At 36.4% G+C, this 19,499-nt stretch overlaps 1 protein-coding gene across 2 annotated transcripts in view; it reads right to left on the bottom strand.

The window, feature by feature from the left end:
* Positions 1 to 19,499, bottom strand: part of LOC105071232 (ubiquitin carboxyl-terminal hydrolase 3-like) — a 63,110-nt gene that overhangs the window by 26,984 nt on the left and 16,627 nt on the right. For both annotated transcript variants that reach the window (XR_012500140.1, XM_074345400.1), the window contains exons 4-5: positions 17,518 to 17,578; positions 13,364 to 13,496 (exon numbers count right to left, since the gene is read on the bottom strand). The gene's annotated coding sequence lies outside the window, so the exon portion shown is untranslated. The remainder of the gene's footprint in view (positions 1 to 13,363; positions 13,497 to 17,517; positions 17,579 to 19,499) is intronic.

Here is a 19,499-nt window from a genome sequence, read left to right on the forward strand (position 1 = left end):
ACAGTAATTAATGATATATGTGTGTTTATTGCCATTTTGAACTTATCTTTGCAGTTGAATTGGTGTATCCTCTTTGTTCCTTCCTTCTTCCTTTAGTTCTTTGGTAATTTTCCTTTGTATTATCATGGATTTTATTTAATTTTTCTGACTCCCTTGTAAGTTTCTGGCTTGTGGTTACCCTTTTTCATAAATTTATTAGCCCATTACTGTAAGTGTTTTTATTAAACTGATAGTAACATGATCTTAAACCCATCCTACCGTTAAAAAAATTTTAAAAAGAAAGAAAAAAATATATTCTATATTTCCCTGCCTCCCTCTCTCACTCTCAGTGATTTTTATGTCTTCTTTCATAATTTCATATTTATTTTATTTGTAATTCATGAGTTATCACCTTTCCAGTTGTGAGTTTCTCATTTCTGTAGCATCCTGCTGCTTTTCTATTTAGAATAGACCTTTCTATATTTCTTTTAGCATGGGTTTAGTGTTGCTAAACTCCTGCAGCTTTTTCTTGTCTGTGAAATTCTTTATTTCTCCTTCTATCCTAAAGGATAGCCTTGCTGGATAAAGTATCATAGGCTGCAACTTTTTTCATTCAGGACTTTGAATATATCTTGCCACTCCCTTCTGGCCTGTAGTGTTTGTGTAGAGAAATCATCTGAGAGCCTTATGAGGTTCCCTTGTAACTCACTCTTTGTTTTTCTCTTGCTGCCTTTAGAATCATTTCTTTATCCTTGACTCTGGCCATCTTGATTATGATATGTCTTGGTGTGGGTCTATTTGGGTTCTTCCTGTTTGGGACCCTCTGAGCTTCCTGTACTTGGATACCTTATTCCTTCTTTAAGTTTGGAAGTTTTCAGTCATGATTTCTTCAAACCTTTTCAATCCCCTTTGATCTTTCTTCCCCTTCTGAGACCCCTATTATGCGAAGATTGAGACACTTTATGTTATCCCATAGGTCCCTTATGCTATTTTCATTATTTTTTGTTTATCTTGTAGCTCTTCTGAATCGGTGCTTTCTATTGTCCTGTCTTCTAGGTCACTAATTTGTTCCTCTGCATTATCTAGTCGGCTTTGCACAGCTATTAGAACATTCCTCATCTCTGTCAATGAGTTTACCCATTCTACTTGGTTCTTCTTTATAGCTTCAATTTCATTTTTGACATATTTTATATCTCTAAACACTATCTCTTTTAATTCCTTCAGCACTTTGATCACTCCTATTTTGAAATCTTGATCTAGTAGGCTATCGATATCTATTTCATTGATCTTTCAGGGGATTTCTCTTGTTCTTTTATTGGGAAAGGTTTCTCTGCTTCTTCATCTTGCTCATACCTCTCTGGCACTGTGGTTCATGGAGTATCAGTTTTCTATTTTGGTCCTTAAGGAGTTTATCTATCTAATGCCTATTTAGGAATAAGACTTAGGAAAAAAAGAAAAAATAAGAGAGAGAGAGAAAGAATTTTAAAAGAAGAGAGAAAGAAGGTTTGAAAACAGTGTATAATGAATAATAGAAGGGCGAGTTGAAGCAGAATATCAATCAGGTTGAGACATCCTTTTAAGACATTTAAAAAAAGGGGAAAAGATGAAAAGATGTATTTGAAACCTGTGTCTAATCAATAACAGGACATCAAACCCCAAGAGAAATAGAAATGAATTAAGAAGTAAAAATTAAGAGGGTAATAGAAAATAGAACAGGTGAAAACAGATTTTAAAAAGGGGGGTTGTCAGTGTTCTCCTGGAGTCTGTGTGCTTTTAATGTGAAGTTTTTCTGTCTTTGTCCTGTTTTGGAAGCTCAGCTTGCTGTTTCCAGAGGTCCTCCATTGGCACCCTCTTCTGTGCTGCTCTCAGTACCTGTTGGCAAGCAGGTTGCCCCTCCTCCCAACACTGGGTCAGGTGCAGCTCTCCTTTGCTGTGGGTGGGTGTGTCACTGCCCCTCCGGATGCCGCAGTCAGATGTTGCAGACTGGCCAGGTAGGAGGGCGGGTCGCGCCTCCTGCCAGCACCATGGTAAGGGGCTGCATTCCTGCCCAGAAGGCAGGGGTCTGCCCTCCCTCTCCCGGTGCCGGTAGCTCCACTGCTCTGTGCGGCTGCATGCTCCACCCTAGTCGGCGCTCTGCAGGTGGGCTCGAGGAAGACCGAAGGACAGCCTTGTCCCTGCTCCAGGCCAAAACTCAGCTTGTTTGTCTTTGTGGAGCAAGTTCTCTGAGTAACCAGGATGGAAGAATCCTATCTGCCTCAGGCTCTAGACAAGTCTCAGTCTGGCCTTTGAGGCTGCTAAGCCCTTTGGTGGGGATACAGGTTTCGCCCCCGCCCCCACCTGGATGCTAAGCGCTGGAGGATATGGTGGCTGTGCCTGAGCCCCGTCTCTCTTCCCCAAAAAACTGTCCATAAGTTTTCAGAGATGGGGGTATGTACCCTTCCCCACAGGGCACATCAACCGTGTTGTTTTATGGAGGGCCCAGGTTGTTCTTCCCTGTACACCCACAGCCACGGTGTGCAGCCCCTTGCAGTCCCCTGGGGCTGCCTCCGTGCATCCGCCTCCATCCTCTGCCCAGCTTGGGCAGCCTGGTCCTGCCTGCTGCTGTTGGCCCGCATCTCAGACTGGGTGTCGGGGGGGCCCCCTGTTCCTGTTTAACTTAGTTCTGTCAGTCAAGGGCTCCTCTGTACAGATCTGAGCCTTGGAGGCTCCCCCTCCATCCTGCTGGCCTCTCAGTTGGAGAGGGAGACCCAGCAAATGAGCGCCAGTCCTCCTTTGTCTCTCTCTTCCCGCGGGACCTGTCCCGCTCTGCTTTGCCTTTTGTTCTTTCTTTTTTCCTTTTCTCCTACCAGATTTTTGTCATCTTTATCTTTTGAAGAGGGCGATGTTCTGTCAGAGTTCTGCAGGTGCTCTGGTTGGCTGAGTGGGTTTGTGGATGTGAGTCTTGGTGCATTTGTGGGAGAGGGTGAGATACAAGCGTCCTTCTACTCAGCCATCTTCTCTCTTCTATCTAGAAATATTTCTTAATCTCTTACATCCATCACTTTCAGCTAGATTAAAAAAAAGTTCAGACAGACATGTGGGATCAAAAACCCAGATTTACTAGAATTATTTTCCTTATTTGCTCTAGCACGTGTTAACACATTGAAAATAAGTGTGCTCTGAAGTAGACTATTATGGATTCAGTTATGAAAATTGTTCAGTATATATGTACAAATGCTACGAATCATCACCAGTTTATGGAGCTGTTAAAAGAAATAGATGATGATGAATTTAATGACTATGTATTCCTTACCAATGTTCACTGGAAGTCATGGAAGAATTTAACAAAGGTTTACTGTACTGTTAACTCTAATTCAAGATTTTCTTGAAATAAAAGGTGCACTTGCCAATATTCAACAGAGAGAAAACATCATAGTGTGATTTACACTTCTCACCTATATCACAACACACACAACTGAGCTCACTTTAAAAATCCAAGGTGACAGGAAAACCTTGTTTTTGACCTAGCTAGACAGGTACTAGAACTTTTATTAAAATTTAAACTGTTCATAATATAATCAATAATGATTTTTACACACTTTAACATGGTCAAATACACATAAGATTTTACTGACAGCAGAATCTACAAAAAAAAATGAAGAATGCTTTGTGATACGGATAAATTTAGAGGTGATTTTGTTTATATAATAGCCCTCAATAATACTGAGTTGTTACAAGAGTTAGTGGATTTACTCAACTTAGATACAGTTTTGAAACTAATATGCTCTTGCTTCAGAGTCAAATCAATTATTCTAATAAGATGAGTCAGTCTTGTCAACACAGATGCAAATCCAAAAAAAAAAAAAATGGGGTTTTCTGGTATTTACTCATTAATTGGAAAAATTTTAATAGTGTTTGTAATCTACATTTTTAACTGCAATTTTAATGACTGTAAATATAGATCAAGCATTTCAAATGAAAAGTTAGCATCTGAATGGAGACACACCGCATGTATAAAATACACACTGGATTTTGAAGGCCTCATAAAAAAAGATGCAAACTATCTCTAATATTTCTATATAAATTACCATGTTGACATGATAATACTTTGGACAACTGGGCTAAATAAAATATACAATTAATATTAATTAACCTATTTATCTTTGCTTTTTTAATGTGGCTACTTGAAAATTATAAATTACATATGGGATAAATTATTTCTGTTGGACACCACTGCTAGTCTAAAAAATATCTAAGACACTACCTGCCGAATATCATAAAGAGGTAACAAATATAACAACTTAATTATAAGAAATCAACTTTAACTGGACTTATTTTCACTGGCTTAACACATTTAAGTTTTTGCAATTATCCCTATTTGTCAAGAGTCAATTTTAGGTCTTCTTACATTCACTATGAAGGACATTTACTGCTAAGATTATAAACTGCATACTGCCTGAATCTACTGTGCTCTGTGTTAGCTGTGATAATGAAAGGAAAGCACCTGCTTCTATGGGTCAAAACTTCCAGGAGCACCAGGCACGTGGTAGAGGGTGGATACATGTGAGCTTCCTTCCATGGAGGGCCCAAGAGCTGCTTCACAGCACTCTCTCCTCTAGCTGCCCCCATCCTCCTGTTTTGATTTCTTCTTCCTCCCTGACCCAGAGGTGAAAAGAAAATAAGTAACAAAAGTAGGAATTAAATAAGAATTTAAATGCTGTCTGTTTGCCTTAGTCTTTAGCTGAGACATTGACTCAACAAGCTCTAAAAGGTCTCTTCCTGGTTTACCATTGTGTTGAAGCTACTAAATCAGAATTATGCTTTCCTCCAACACCTGAAAACAAATGTAGCCACTCTTCTTAGTTTGCCCTTCAGAAAGGTCACACCAGAACAAGACATACAAAAAATTAATGCAACTTGGATGTTGTGTTTCAAAAGCTTCTAGATTTGTCCTCTGAAACATGGAATGCTTTTTCCCATTTTGAAAGAAATATTGTTATATGTTGTAAAGTGAAAATACACCTGGTTCCCAAAATGTAACTGAAATAATATAAAAAGCGCCACCCTTTTTCTTCTTTCCACTGAGAAACTGGAGCAGACATCCAGGTTTTGGTGCCCCTTCATATAAACAGGACTTCAGAAGTCTATCAAACAAAAGTCAGGAACTACCTATATTATGCGACCAATGTTTTGGCTATTAAATTAACACCTAGGCAAGTTTTAATTTAGTGATTTTAGGTGATCCTTCTGGAAAAGATGAGCTCTGCTTCTAACAGACCACTTGTCAGGTAAGGAAAATATTTTCTTCTGTATTTAGTAAGAAGAGAGAACTGTGTAAGAAAATATAGGCAAACTGAACACTAAAGACAAAAAAAAAAAAAACCTAGAAATCGTATTAGGCAACATATTAGAGACATTAGACGAGGAAACCAGATATAAAAAGGCAGGAGGAGGACCGGAAACTTCCTCTACGCCCAACACCTTGAGACAAACTACACCATCATCTTAGCTACGTACAACTAAGCCTCAAACCAAATTTCTTGAGTCAAATATGATCCTAAAGTAATTTTACATTACTTTAAACCAAAGGTTAACAAACTCATTAAATGTAGAGTATTACATACTGTTAAGGGCAGAAGATGCACAATTAATTTGACTACCTTGTGCTGAAAGTGTATCTACCAGGTAGCAGGTAAATTTTCATAGGAAACACAAGTTATTTACACTATTATATAATTAGGTTAAAAATTGATAAAAACCACAGCTTAAGTTATTTTAAATTCTGCTTACCCTAATAAATAGCAAAACTGTCCAATTTTTTTTATTACATTGATTCTTTATGTGTACATCTGTAATTCTGATTTTTTCTAATTTCTAGCATCTAATCATACCTAATCCTTTCTATGTTTCTTTATATAATCTCCCCTAAACTCATCTTTTTTCTCCTCAATCTCAACTAATATTCTGTTCTATACCTTAGTTACTTCCTTTGGGGTGATATCCCCCACCCCCCAAATACAGTGACTTTCAAATCCACAGATACCTGTATCTGAATTAAGCTACAGTGCTTGATGGTCTGCGCAATGTCAACCTCACCTCAATTTTCTTCTCTCTCACCTTTCCCCTCAAATCTTCCCTTTCCCTTCAGCATTACCTGCTTTACGTTTAGATTTACGCTTTCGTCCCATACACCACCAACTCCCTTACCCTCCTCAGTATTTGCCAAGTAGCACCACTTAGTTGTTTTAATAGTAAAAATTATTCCCTACGTGGTCACCCCTATCTGTACCCTTTTCCCCGTTCTCCAAAAATTAAAACATGCAGCACAGCTCAATCACTTGCTTGTCCTACAATTTAATGTAGATTTACTTCCTTTTAAAAATTCTAATTTTAGAAGCACTTGTTTCCTTCCTATTTTTGCCCTGCACCTCATGCCCCCTCTAATTGTAAAAGACAAAACACCAATGGCTCCTAATCAAATTATTGTCAGTGGCTCCTAATCAAGTTAAAAAATAAGCCACAAAACTGAGCATCCACCACACCCAATATGTTTGTACTAATTGTAATATATATGCAAGTAAATCTAAAATAATACACGTATAGTTAAAAAAGAAACATTTTAGAAGAACCTAGAGATGAAATAAACTTTTTAAAAATTTCTTGCTATTCATGGTATCTTCAGAGCATTATTAAACTAATACCTCAAAGTACAACCTACACATAGGGTGATATTTAACACTAATGATAGTGGATGTAATTTCCTACTTCATATGATCTCTTGAAATTTTTGCCCCATTTATCAGATCTGACTAGTATGTGTTTTTATCAGAGAGCCAATATCTTTACTTTGCAGTACACGTCTGATGATCTCAGAATAACGTACATCAGCTTGCCTCTTCCTTGTTCACCAGTATTTGCCTTACTACTGTTACTGTTAGGTTGGAGGATTTTTTCCTGTGCAAATCTTTAAAAATATGTATCCATTTGATGAGGGTTGATTTGGTAATATCAAGTAAATCCACATAGCTAGGCAGACAGAAACCATAACACACTGGCCAAGGCCAGACGTCAGCAAGGGTGAGGACAACACGTGAAGCTCCGAGGCAGGACCCTCCGCGTTTGGTTCACGCCACGTAACCGTCTCTCCTACCGACCACTGGCAGTAGGAAGACTAAATATTTGCAAAGCTTTTTTTTTTCTCTTCAGATAAAAGGTTTTAATAGAAGTTCTGTTATTTTCTTCCCATAGCCCAAGTACATTATTTTAGAGACCACTGCTCTAAAAACCAGTCCCCTAACACATAGCAGGGTCTCAATGAATATTTACTGAATAAAAATAACTCACACTATTCTGATTTTCTTAAGATGTTGCTCACATTATGTTCGAGGACCTTGTCTCAAATACAGGTTTTGAAGGTAAAAATCTGGGGGAAGAGAAAGGTACTGCTTATAATGCCAAGTTTTCTTCATAAAGGATCTATATCTTTGCTTTGTCTCTTTAAAACATTTATTTCTAGATACAGTTTATAGTTCTTGTCATTATATGAACACTTTTTTGTTTGGTCATTTCTGCTTTTAACTAATGACTGATAATGAGAGAAAACTATTAGTTTTTGTATATTTATCATTCACTGTTTCAAAATTTCTTACTAATTCTACTTGTACTGAAGTCCTCGTGTTTTCTGGGTATTCTATTATGTAATTTGAAAGCAAAAATAATTTTTCTTTCTTTCCAATATTTATAGCAATTAGTTATTTATTCTTTGTCTTATTTCAATAGTTAGAACTGCCAAAGCAATGTTTAAAAATAGTGACAGTGATGTAAATGATGACAGAAACATTTGTCTTGTTTCTGATGTTAATAGAAAGGGCTTTAATATTTCACCAATTAGTACATGACAGCTGCTTTCTTTTTGGGGGGTACTATCATATTTTTATAGTTTCCTTTTATTTCAATGTTATCAGTTTCTTAAAAGTCAGAAATGGTTTATTTATAAATGTACTTATGCTTCTAATGGTACAATAATCTGAGTTTTCCTCTGAAAATGAATATATAAATAAAGATGAATATGCACACTTATGAAATTAAATCAGTAATTATATAATTTGTGTTTTTGACACATCTCACTGGATTAGATTTGCTTTAAGTTAAACTTACAACTATTTTAATTAGCAAAATTGACTTCTTTCTGGAGTTTCTATCAGATTTTTGTCTTAAGGTTTTGAAAGTTTTGTAATAGTAATATACTTAATGTTAAATTTTAAGTTTGAGGCCACGCTCTCTCATATAGTAGCTCCCAACCATGTGGCAATTTAAACATAATAATTAAAATAAAATAAAATAAACACTCAATCCCTCAGTCCCACTAGCCACTCTCTTTTACAGTAAGGTGACTCAGGTATACGTATTTATATAAACACTCTTTTCCCAGATTCTTTTCTGTTAGAGGTTATTACAAGAAACTGAATCTAGTTTCCTGTGCTATACAGTAAATCCTTGTTGTGTATCTATTTTATATACAGTAGTGTGTATCTGTTAACCCCCTACTCCTAATTTATGCTTCCCTTTCCCCCTTTGGTAACCTGTAAGTTTGTTTTCTATATCTGTGAGTCTCTTTCTATTTTGTAAATAAGTTCATTTGAATTATTTTTTTAGATTACACATATAAATGATACCATATAATATTTGCTTTTCTCTGACTTAACTCACTTAGTATGATAATCTTTAGGTTCATCTATGTTGCTTCAAATGGCAATGTTTCATTCTTTTTATGGCTGAGTAGTATTCCACTGTACCTACATCTACACTACATCTTCTTTATCATCTGCCAGTAAGACACTTAGGTTGCTTCTATGTCTTGGCTGTTGTAAATGCCCACTAGTGACATTTAATTGCTCATCTGCTACCAAATTGTACAGTACAGATGTCATGCCCAAAACAGAACTCTCTGTTTTAAAATTCTGAAGCTTTTTCTGTGCCTATTTTTAGTGCTACTGAAGCTACCCGAGTCGTAAGGCTCCATATCAGATTCTTGAAGAACTCAGAAAATATTCTCAGACCAAACCATTTTTTACTTACTTGAAACAAGAAGCAATCAATGCAAATTAACCTGATATTTTAAGCAACAGGAAAGAAACAAGTCCTTTAATGTGCTGGCTACAAAGTAATCTTTATACAGTAAGTCATGTGTAATACTAGTATCCAAAAAAAACTTTTATGTAAAAAGTAACCCTCAAGAAATGGCAAGGGAAAATAAATCATTATGTTTTAAATTCTTTTTCATTCCCCTGTTTAATGATAATATCATCATAATAAGATATCTAGAGGAAACTTTGACCTCTAGTTTTATTATAAATGATAAGATACAGATACAGAAAAAAAGAAAACAGGCTGATGTTCTAATGACTTCATTTCAAACCAAGAATAGTTAAAATCTAAAGAACTCTTTTAGAAAATGAGGTTACTTTTAAATTCTCTTTTATTCAATTCTAATGTATTGCCATCAAATAAGCCAATTCTGGAAAATGAGAATATCTGCAGAGAAAATCCATTTCCTTTGTTAAAAGCAGACAAGCACCAGCTTATTAAGGAAGAGACTTTTGTTTGCAGACCATGTATTAAAAGGTTTCTTTCTACTAAAATTCCAAAATACTTTTTTTAAATTTTAAAAATTCTTCCTGTTATCTAATCTTTATAACATTGAAATTTTGTGTCCAAAAGTTTACAAGGCTAGTCAACAAAAGATCTTCCAGTTTGTAATCACAACCCCCTCTGAATATGATTCAGTATCAATTTAAGCCCACAAATAAGAGTTTTATTTTTATTAATTTTAATTAAAACTGCCATTCATTATAGGTGTTTAAAATCTGAACTAGAAGTCCATTTTCTAGACAAATCAATTGACTCACATTTCATAATTCCCTGTTTGAAGGAGTGCTTTAAATCATTACCCTGCCAATGAGGAAAAATTCTGGTAATTTAGTTTTAATATCCCTTTCATACCTTTGAATGCTCAGAAATTCAGCTATTATAAGTTGACAACGCTATGTCAGGTGTCAAAAATTATTTGTTCAGTATTTTTTAAATATACTAAATCTAAATGTCTGTCTACATAAGAAATCAAAGTCCCTAATTTTTAATTTTTTTGATCCAGTACTGTAAACCACATACAATTCCATTTGTGTTGACCAGAGGAAGGGAGTTGAGATGGGAGGAAAGGAAATATCACTGAATACACAGTAAACTAAACACTTGCCCTTGTGTGAAAATCTTTGTGATTTTCATTTTTACTCAAACCTTCATTTGTCTCCCAAAGCAGTGGGTCTGTGTCAGATCAGAATTATTCCCTTTGGTGTTGTTTTCCCTCTTCTGAAATAGTGACCTATTTTATGCTATCCTGCTTGGTTGATACATGCCACTCCTGGATGCCCTCCTTACATCAGAAGTGAAGCGAGCTGCTCTGTAAGGGTATCCCTCTTGGGAGGTAAATGGAATAGCTCACAAATGCTATGATTTTAGGTCTGCAGGAAAAACGTTCTGCAGCCCTTCAGTCCTCCAAGAGGATCAAGAGGGCACAGTAATATAAACTGGGTATAACCTTCCCCATTTTTGTAAGATAGTTAACAAAACTCAATCTTTCAAACATCTTCTCCCTGCTCTGCACCAGACACTGAGTACTGTGGTTGATACAAAGATGTGACATATGGCTCCTGCAGGCTCCAGGGACATTTACAAATAACTAACATGCAGCAGGAAATTACAAGTACCTCAAGAACTCTGAGTTTAGGGGAGATCACATCCAGCTACAATTGGAGCTGGAACGGGGGTGAGGGGTGGTGCAGTGTGGACAGCTCAGTGATAACTTCATAAAGGATCTGCACAGATACACAGGGCCTCTTGGAAAAGGGAAGATAAGGACAGAAAAACTGTCAGCCTCAGAGCATGTTTCAAATTCCTCAGAGCACAGAGCACTTGGAAAAGGTGCTTCAACATTAGCTATAGTCAAAATCTTTTGACTACAAGGATAATAATTAATAATCAAACAAGTTCAACCTAATATACCAGCATTTTACCTCTGAAGCAAACCATTCAGTCTAACTATAAGAAATTTATGCACAAGGAAAATTTACAAATTAAAGTGAAAATACTAAAGTATGCTGTAAAATCACACACACACAGACACACACCCCATGCAGGAGAAAGCCTTTTTTCTCTTCATCATAGTGAGGTGTGGGAAATGTGAATTTCAACTGCAGCCTCATTAGTCTACCACTCTCACAGGTTCCTTGTAGGCTGTCAGTATCATGCTAGAGGAACAAAAGTCCCTGGCATTTTGTTCTAAAACCACAAATGGGATGGTTCTGGGACCAGCTGCAGCTCCCTGCATTTCAGAAGTTCTGGGTGTCCACACACTCACAGCTCTGTACAGCTTCACAGAAAAGACTGGCAACTGGCCCAGAAGCCTCTGACATTGTGTCTATTCCCCAAGATTCAAGATCTGCCATTTAATTCCAATTCGGCTGTGAAACAACTTGTACTTTAGCATGCTAAAACAAAATAAATTAAATATGAAATAAATTAAATTCCATTTCTAGTTAAATAAAGGTATTCCTCTAAAATGCAATATACAAAGACATTAAAGTAGATAATCCTTATCTTCAAAGAGAACTATGAATAGAATTCCACTCCATTAAGAAAACTCTAAGGTAATTCTTTAAATTTCCCCAAAGAGTTGCTATTTCCTCATAATCTCACCAATAGCAAGAAAACCCACTGCACACAGAGATTTAGCTGTATTTACAAACTTCCCCAATAAGCATTTTATGCACATTGCTAACTGAAAACCAAGAAGACTGAATGCTTTCAACATCTGGTATGAGCAGGATGCCATGACCTACACTGATGACTGTGAGACAGACACTTCAAGAACGATCTTAATTTCTGCTGTCTAAGGAGAAATACTTACAACCTTACAGAAACACACAGTTCTGTCAATTAGGTAGACAGGGAAAGGGGGGGAAACAAATGAAAACACTTTAATAGCCTGGCTAACACTTAACTTTTATAGGAAGGAGTGTTTTATGAGAACAAATAACAATAAACTGAGCACTGGACCTTGTGTGAAAATCTTGAGGAGACTTTCACTTTTACTGACATTGCCATCTGCCTCTAGCTTCTCTCTCATCCAGGTCTGGACACCTTCTGCACAAAGGATCACCAAAATGGTAGTGATCTGGATGGCTAGCCCTCACGATGATTTACTCAATCATTACAACAATGTTAAACGTATAAAAAATATCAACTTGGGAAACCACCAACCTTTCTTTCCTTCTTTTTGATGGACAGCTTTCTACAATAATGAACTAAGGATGATACAGAAAGTATCAGCACACAACTTCAGTACAAAGTATGAGTCAAAAGTGGGGTTTGGACTTTAAATCCCCATCCCTGCCCAGTATTACCTGCGGCCTTTGTGTGACATTCAAGGGCTGTGTGGCAGCAGCAACAACAACAACAAATCCAAAGAGATCCTTTAAATAGCTTGTTTTTTTTTTCTCCTTTCAGTATCAAAAACTTTTTGAATTCAGTAAAGTGATTAAAACAAGTAAAGAATTGTTCATAATTTACTACACAAGGGAAGAAATTTGCTTCACACTAGAGTTAAAACTGTAAAACACACTGAATTTTTGAGCAGACCAAATGGACATGGGTTGTTAAACATCACTTGTAATCTAAATAACCTAGTTCTACGTAGTCACAAAAACAGATACTAACTTTACTGTCATTTATATGAAACAGATAGGTAGACTTTATTACAAGGAGAGAACAGGGCCCCTGATAGCTTTTTAAAAGATGTGATACTTTAAACAAAAATTAGTCTGAAAAGCTACACACAAAATTCTTGATATGTGTCTACTGAGGAGGAGAGGAGACCGGAACTGTGTTGGGAGAGGGGAGACTGTCAAAATAATTTTTAAACAAAGAAGTTATAATTCTAAGATTATATAACAAAATGTTAACTGGACAATAGGAAAATGGTTTTTTATCTGAGGTGGGGCATGAGTTTTTAATCCTTTAATTCTTCAATTGAAAACAAAACAAGAAAAAGAAAAGGACTTACAATGAGCAACAACAAATAATAGTAACCTTTCATCTCCCTGGAGCCTACGGGGGTGGGAAAGAAGAGGCAGCTGAGAGGCTGAAAGGGCAAAGCAACGTGAAATCGGAATGAATAAGGACAGGCGGTCCTGGTGTCCCCCATTCTCTGTGAGTCCCCACAGAACTCACAGGCAGCAGTGGCTGTCTCGACTGCTTTAGAGGCTGGGGCAAGTGGGAAAAGTGAGATGAGAAAACACTTGCACTCACATGGTAAAGGAACACTGTTTTCAGAAAATAGTAATATTACCAGTACGTACTGTAGCTACTGCAATCCTTACACACCATGTGCTGAGCTTTTTCTTGCTTTTCTGACTTCTTACAGTTGATTAAGGGTATTTGTGCATCTTTGTAATTTTTTTTTTGCATGACCATTGACATACCTTACAAAAATCAAATGAAAATTTATTTTAATCTAAATATTGCTTTGGAAGGTAAAGTAGTAAGAGATGATAATAAAATTAGATTGTTATTAAATCAGAAATGAGAAAGAATTCTTCCTAATAGCATTCATTCCTGTAAGAGCATTCTGTCATTTAGTGATTTATTAAGCCGAGTACTTAAAATATGCTCTTCTTTTGCAACAACTTATGACAGTCAGCTTTTAGTTATACACAAGACTGGGTCCAGGCAAGGAAGGTGTTATCTATGCAAATCAGTTTCAACACCAGTGATATTACCACTTGTCAACTGCTTTGCTAGATCCTTCTGCTACAGCTTTTTTCTTTTTTTAAAGTGTTTCTCAGATGGCTAACCCTGAACTCAGGCTATTATCAAAGACAAGTTCTGTAAACTAAATTACTCAGTCACTGCCCACAGGGTCACATGCCCTGCTTAATACAGATATGAGAATCAGACAGTGAAACAGGACCACCTCCCATCCCTCTCTCATCAGTATGGCTGCAAATCTTTTATTTGAATGCCTGCACAATCACTCCACTCATAAGAAATAGGTTTGTTTAGAAAAAATCCAAACAAAACACAACTCATGTTAACCTTATATAAACTGTTCTTTGTCTACATGGACAAAGACAATCAAAGGTTGACTACAGTCATAAACATTAACACTTTCCAATTCAGATTGAATAAATCATTTTATCACAGTAAGCAAAATGAAATTGAATTGAGGGTTCACATGCATATGCTCTGCACACAAATTCACCTACATCTTCACCTAAATGTACAAAGTCATAACCGACCACTACTTGAAGACCCTTATAAAACAAAAACTAAAACTCCCCAGTTTCTAGAAAGCAGCTAATTTGTAGAAGGCAAGGCCTAATTGAAAACTCAGAACAGTTAAAGTGAATGCTGATTTAATAGCACCAAAATAACTCTGCTCAAAGTGTTAAGGTGACATTTTTGTCACAAGGCTTCTTAACTGTACAAGGAGAAACACTTTCCTTGGGGAAAGCTGGGGAAAGTGAGGAGGATCAACTGCAAACCCAGCCTCTGTCCCCAGGAAAGCTGGAAGCATGAGAGGCACTACCAACCTCCACACAACTCTGACTTTGGTCATGGTTTTTTCCCACATTTTTTTCTTTGTAATAAACATAGCCAACACTTGTGAGTACAAGGGTCTTAAGTTTACAAAAGTAGACTAAAATGAATTTTTAAAAAATGATTAAGTATAAACTCAAAAACTAGACTGCTTGGGTTCAAAAGTAGGCTTTGTCACATGCTGGCCAAGGGAGCCCAGGTGAGTTAACCTCTCTGTGCTTCTGTTACCTGTAAAATGGAGGTAACAATACTTATACTGTTGGTTGTTAGGTGATTAAGTAATCCATGGCTCAGAATGCATGAATGCATGAATGAATGTTAGCACTTTTTATTCATATTTTCCTTTATATGCTTAGCTACTTTTTTTTTTTTTGGTGGAGGGGGAGGTAATTAAGTTTTGGGGGTTTTTTTGTTAATGGAGGTACTGGAGATTGAACCCAGGACTTCATGCTTGCTAGGCACATGCTCTACCACTGAGCTATATAGCCTGCCTCCCTGCTTAACTACTATTTATTCAGAATCCAAACAACATAATTGCTTAGAAAGTCATCATATTAAATCCATAATTTGAGATAACACATTGCACAGGTCAGGAAACACCCCATATTTAATTAAAAAGTAAACTCCAGGGAGGCTATAGGTTCAATACCTAATCAGCTTAATTTCCTATGCTTATATGTATTTATACTGCACCATGAAAAACAAAGAAATATTTGTAATGAGTACCATCAGAATCCAAGAAAAGGCAATATGCAATGGTAATAAATGCATTACCACTTTCAAATCTTTGAAAACTGGTTATATTACATATAGTTCATTTACACACATACTGTAGTCTCCAAATGTACTAAATGCTCATATGTCAATGTCAGTGACACAGTAGGGCTGCTTTACTGCTGACATTAAGAGTAACAATGTTTTGGCTAATACTCAAAACATCAGTCAGAAGTTAACAGACACGTATAAACTGGCTAACTTAAAAATAGATATTTCTCTCATCCAGTTTTAGATTTTAACTAGACAATTTGGTCTAAAAAGGAAAAGTGCCAATATACACATCACAGATTTTTTTAACAACAGCAAAATTTGGAAAAATGGCTTAAATGGGATAGTGTCATGAAGACTAATAGGATATATAACTCAAATACACTACAGATAAACTATGCTTCCTAGTGGAAAAAATACTCAAGACTTCCCTACAGACAAGTGGGCTAAATCACTAAAAAAAAAAAAAAAAAAAAAACCAAAAAACAAAACAAAACAAACAAACAAAAAAACCCCAGAATCCTTGGGAATCAGTACCCAGGATTACATGATAAAAGAATATTAGCCAATCAGTTATGTAAAGTGAAGGTCTAAATGCAGGCTCTTCTCCTCATCTGTGTAATCTACTTAATCATGTATCTCTGCACCATGTCAAGTTTCTAAATTTAAGATTGCTTACAACTGGAAGCATGCTGCCTACAGGGCCTAGAAAGTTTTCACTTTCTTCTTTTCTTTTCCTTTTTCAGTTTTATTAGGTAGAACTATCACAGCTTGATTATTTCTCCAAACCTACTTAGAGAACTGCTTGTTGTCTGCTGTTAAGGACATTAACTCTCCAATTTTTTAGTTTGTCAGGTCTTTTTGTTGACATATGACCTTCAAGATTTAGGCTGTAGAGCACTATGAGAAAACTGGAGAACAGAATTATATAATTTTTATTACATTATAACTCTCACCTCTCAAAATCTAAGAGAGGAATCTGTCTCTTCAAAGTGCAGAATTTAAGTGCTTCTACTTTTCTTCTTTAAAAAAAAAAAAAAGTTGTCTGTATAAAGTATTCTCAGGTTCCCCAAATCCTAGAGATTTCAAAACCACAACAATCACAATTAAGATATGCAGTTAACATTTTCCAAAGGTACTGTTAAGTGGACATGGAAAAAAATACTCAATTCCAGGACTGAAAATAAGATGCTCTCTTCATGCAATGAAGGTTTGTAAATAACAGTGGGGAAACAGTCCAAATAAATGCAATATAGATTTCAGCATGTGCCACTTGGTATGATTTCCCATCTCCTTGCTGCTGGGCTATTAACTTCTAAAGTAAATTCAAAGTGGATTTTCTAAGCTAAAAAAGCGACAGAAATAAATGTGCTACTACAGGCACACAAAGGCTGATCTTTATTTGAGTTTGTGTTAGAAGAGTTATTAACATAGTTAATATTTAAGTAAAGTCATTTTGGAGGAAGTGCTCCGGCTGGAACTGGGGTTGGGAGTGCTAAGCCCCTAGAAAGCAAAAATTTCTTAATGGAATGAAACATTTTGTATATTTTAGACAGCATTAATAACCCCACAGTGAGATCATTCTCAAGGGAATTCCTTTATCTGTAAATATTCTAGTGTTTTGTTTTCAGAAAAACAATGTGTTATCCAGGATCTGATTCAAAAGTCAGTAAAGGTAAGGGTGGCATAGGTAATAGGTGGAACAAAATTGGCCACCTGTTGATAAGTGTTGAAGCTGGGTGGTAAAAATACAGGGTTCAATTAATTATACTCTCTACTTCTGAGTATGCTTAACTTTAACCTAATAAAAGGAATTTAAAACAATCATAAGACATTAGAGTTCCTTATTTCATATTCTATTACTAGCAGACTGTCAAATATTACTAGTAGATTGCCTTGATCATCAAATTAATTCTTCTGAGTATCAACAAAAAAGGGTCCCCCCTCTAGATATTCCTCAGTTCCATCACTGAACAGGGATTCTATTAGGAGGGGGAAGCCCTATGGAGAATTATGTACATACTATGATTAAGCAGTGGTGCTAAATAAACCCAAATAAATCAAATTTTGACAAAAAGCTTAAAGGTAAATTGAAAAAAGCAAGTTGGGTAGTGAAGTAAGGATAAGTATGTCACCTACCTTCCACAGAGGACACCTGAACAAGTCAGACAGACCCAGGGGCTTTTGCTGGACCGGCACACTAATAAAAAGAAAAATACACAATATACCAATTGTATCATGTTATTTGCCAGTTTCTCCCCTAATCTATAATATCACATCCTGTGGTTAAGTTATAAATTCCATGGCTGCTGAGGCATACTGAAATCACAAATCCCTGCTCTGTGAGTGCATTTACACAAAGTGACTGCCGAATTAAAGTTACACCAAAGAGAATTTAAACTCATGTCCACAACAGCTGCTCATTTTAATTGTTGACTTAAATAGTTTCACCACAAATTAAACACATATACACTTTTCTCCTCTATTACTTATTCCCTTTTACCACACTCTCCAGTAAGTTAATGACACTCTTTTTTTCTCATTAAAAACGTTTTAAAGTCTAATTTTTCAATCACACCTTTGCCACGCAGATCATATACTTCCACAAACAAATGACAACTCTTTCAGTTTCTTCAGTGAGAGGCATAACCTAAGGATACAATTAGAAAGACTAAGCCCAGTTCTTCCCAAATTAATGTCTCAGTTGGATTAAATGTAATTCTAATATGACAATGGCATATAATTCTTGCTGAGGGTACAATCAGGACGTTATTTTTAAGGGGTATGGAAACTTTAAAAATATTGATTGCAATTTTGCTTGCTGTTTACTCATTCAATTCCTTTTTTAAAAAGTCCAATAAACACAACAATAATTTTTTAAAGGAAAAGGATATAAAAATCACCTGTAAAGGTTTTTCTAAACACATATGCTCTACTCAAGCAGGGATATCTACATTGAGATTGGGACAGAAGGATGAAGGACATGTCTATTTTGAGAAAAGCAACTTCCCAGGTGACTCCCTAACACAACCACTTGAGAACCACCATTGGGCCTCCTAGGGGCAAGGGAGGGGCACCAAAGCACAGTCACACACTCAGGATTATGACAAATCCACTGCCTGTCACACAGTATGTGCTCAATAAACAGTTGTTGAAAGGAGGTTTAAATTTCTTAGTTTAAGATACCAACCTCTTCCAAGAGCTGATCTCTACTATATTAGTCTTGCTTAATCATACATCACAAGAGGCCTTTCTTATTAAGAAAAATCAGCCAAACCTGGAAATAAAGTGAATCAAGAACTACAAGCACTTTCCATGTGTGATAAAACATACTGTACAATAAATATCCCAAAGATATTTAATTACAATATCATTGTTTAACCTGCTGTTTACTATTGATTAGGACCCAAATTCTGTAATGTTACAGGTAAACTTGTAGATTTTATTTGGTAGAATTTCCGTCCGGCAGACTCCAAAGTTTATGGTTTTACTACCTGAAGGACGTTAACCAATTTTGTATCTGGTCTAGTAATTTATTTCAACATTCATTCTTCAGTGCCTGCATACATGTAATTTCTCAAATGCTCTTGGAATTAGCTTTACCATCCTGCTGGTTCCCTCATTAAGCAGACAAATAAATTTTTGACATACATTCATTCTATGCTTGAGAGGGAGGAGAGGGCAAGGAAGACTAGGAGAGTGCAGTGATGCACTGCCTGTCTGGCCAGAACAGGGGACTAACTATTTTTCAATAAGAAAGCTTTCAGTGGTAAGTTTCTCCCTGTAGTTAGCCCAGGGCCTTGCCTTTCCCAGGAGCATTAGCACATTTACATTAAACGATAGCAAGGGGGAGTGGAGGGGGGCCGAGAGTCAGGGTTGGGAGATGGGGAGGATTGTTCAGTGGTACAGTGCATACCAAGCATACCTGAGGTCCTGGGTTCAATCCCCAGTACCTCCATTAAAAAAAAATAGGGCCGTCCTAAAGGCATTTTGAGATTTTTACTCAATTAGGTCCAATTTTGTTATATGTGCATGTAAGCCACATGACAAAGGCTAACAAGTATGCCAAACTGCTAACAATTATTTTAAGCAGATACAAAAGAAGACGATTGTGAGGGGAG

Source organism: Camelus bactrianus, chromosome 17, assembly GCF_048773025.1.
Source record: "Camelus bactrianus isolate YW-2024 breed Bactrian camel chromosome 17, ASM4877302v1, whole genome shotgun sequence".
Classification (NCBI taxonomy): domain Eukaryota; kingdom Metazoa; phylum Chordata; class Mammalia; order Artiodactyla; family Camelidae; genus Camelus; species Camelus bactrianus.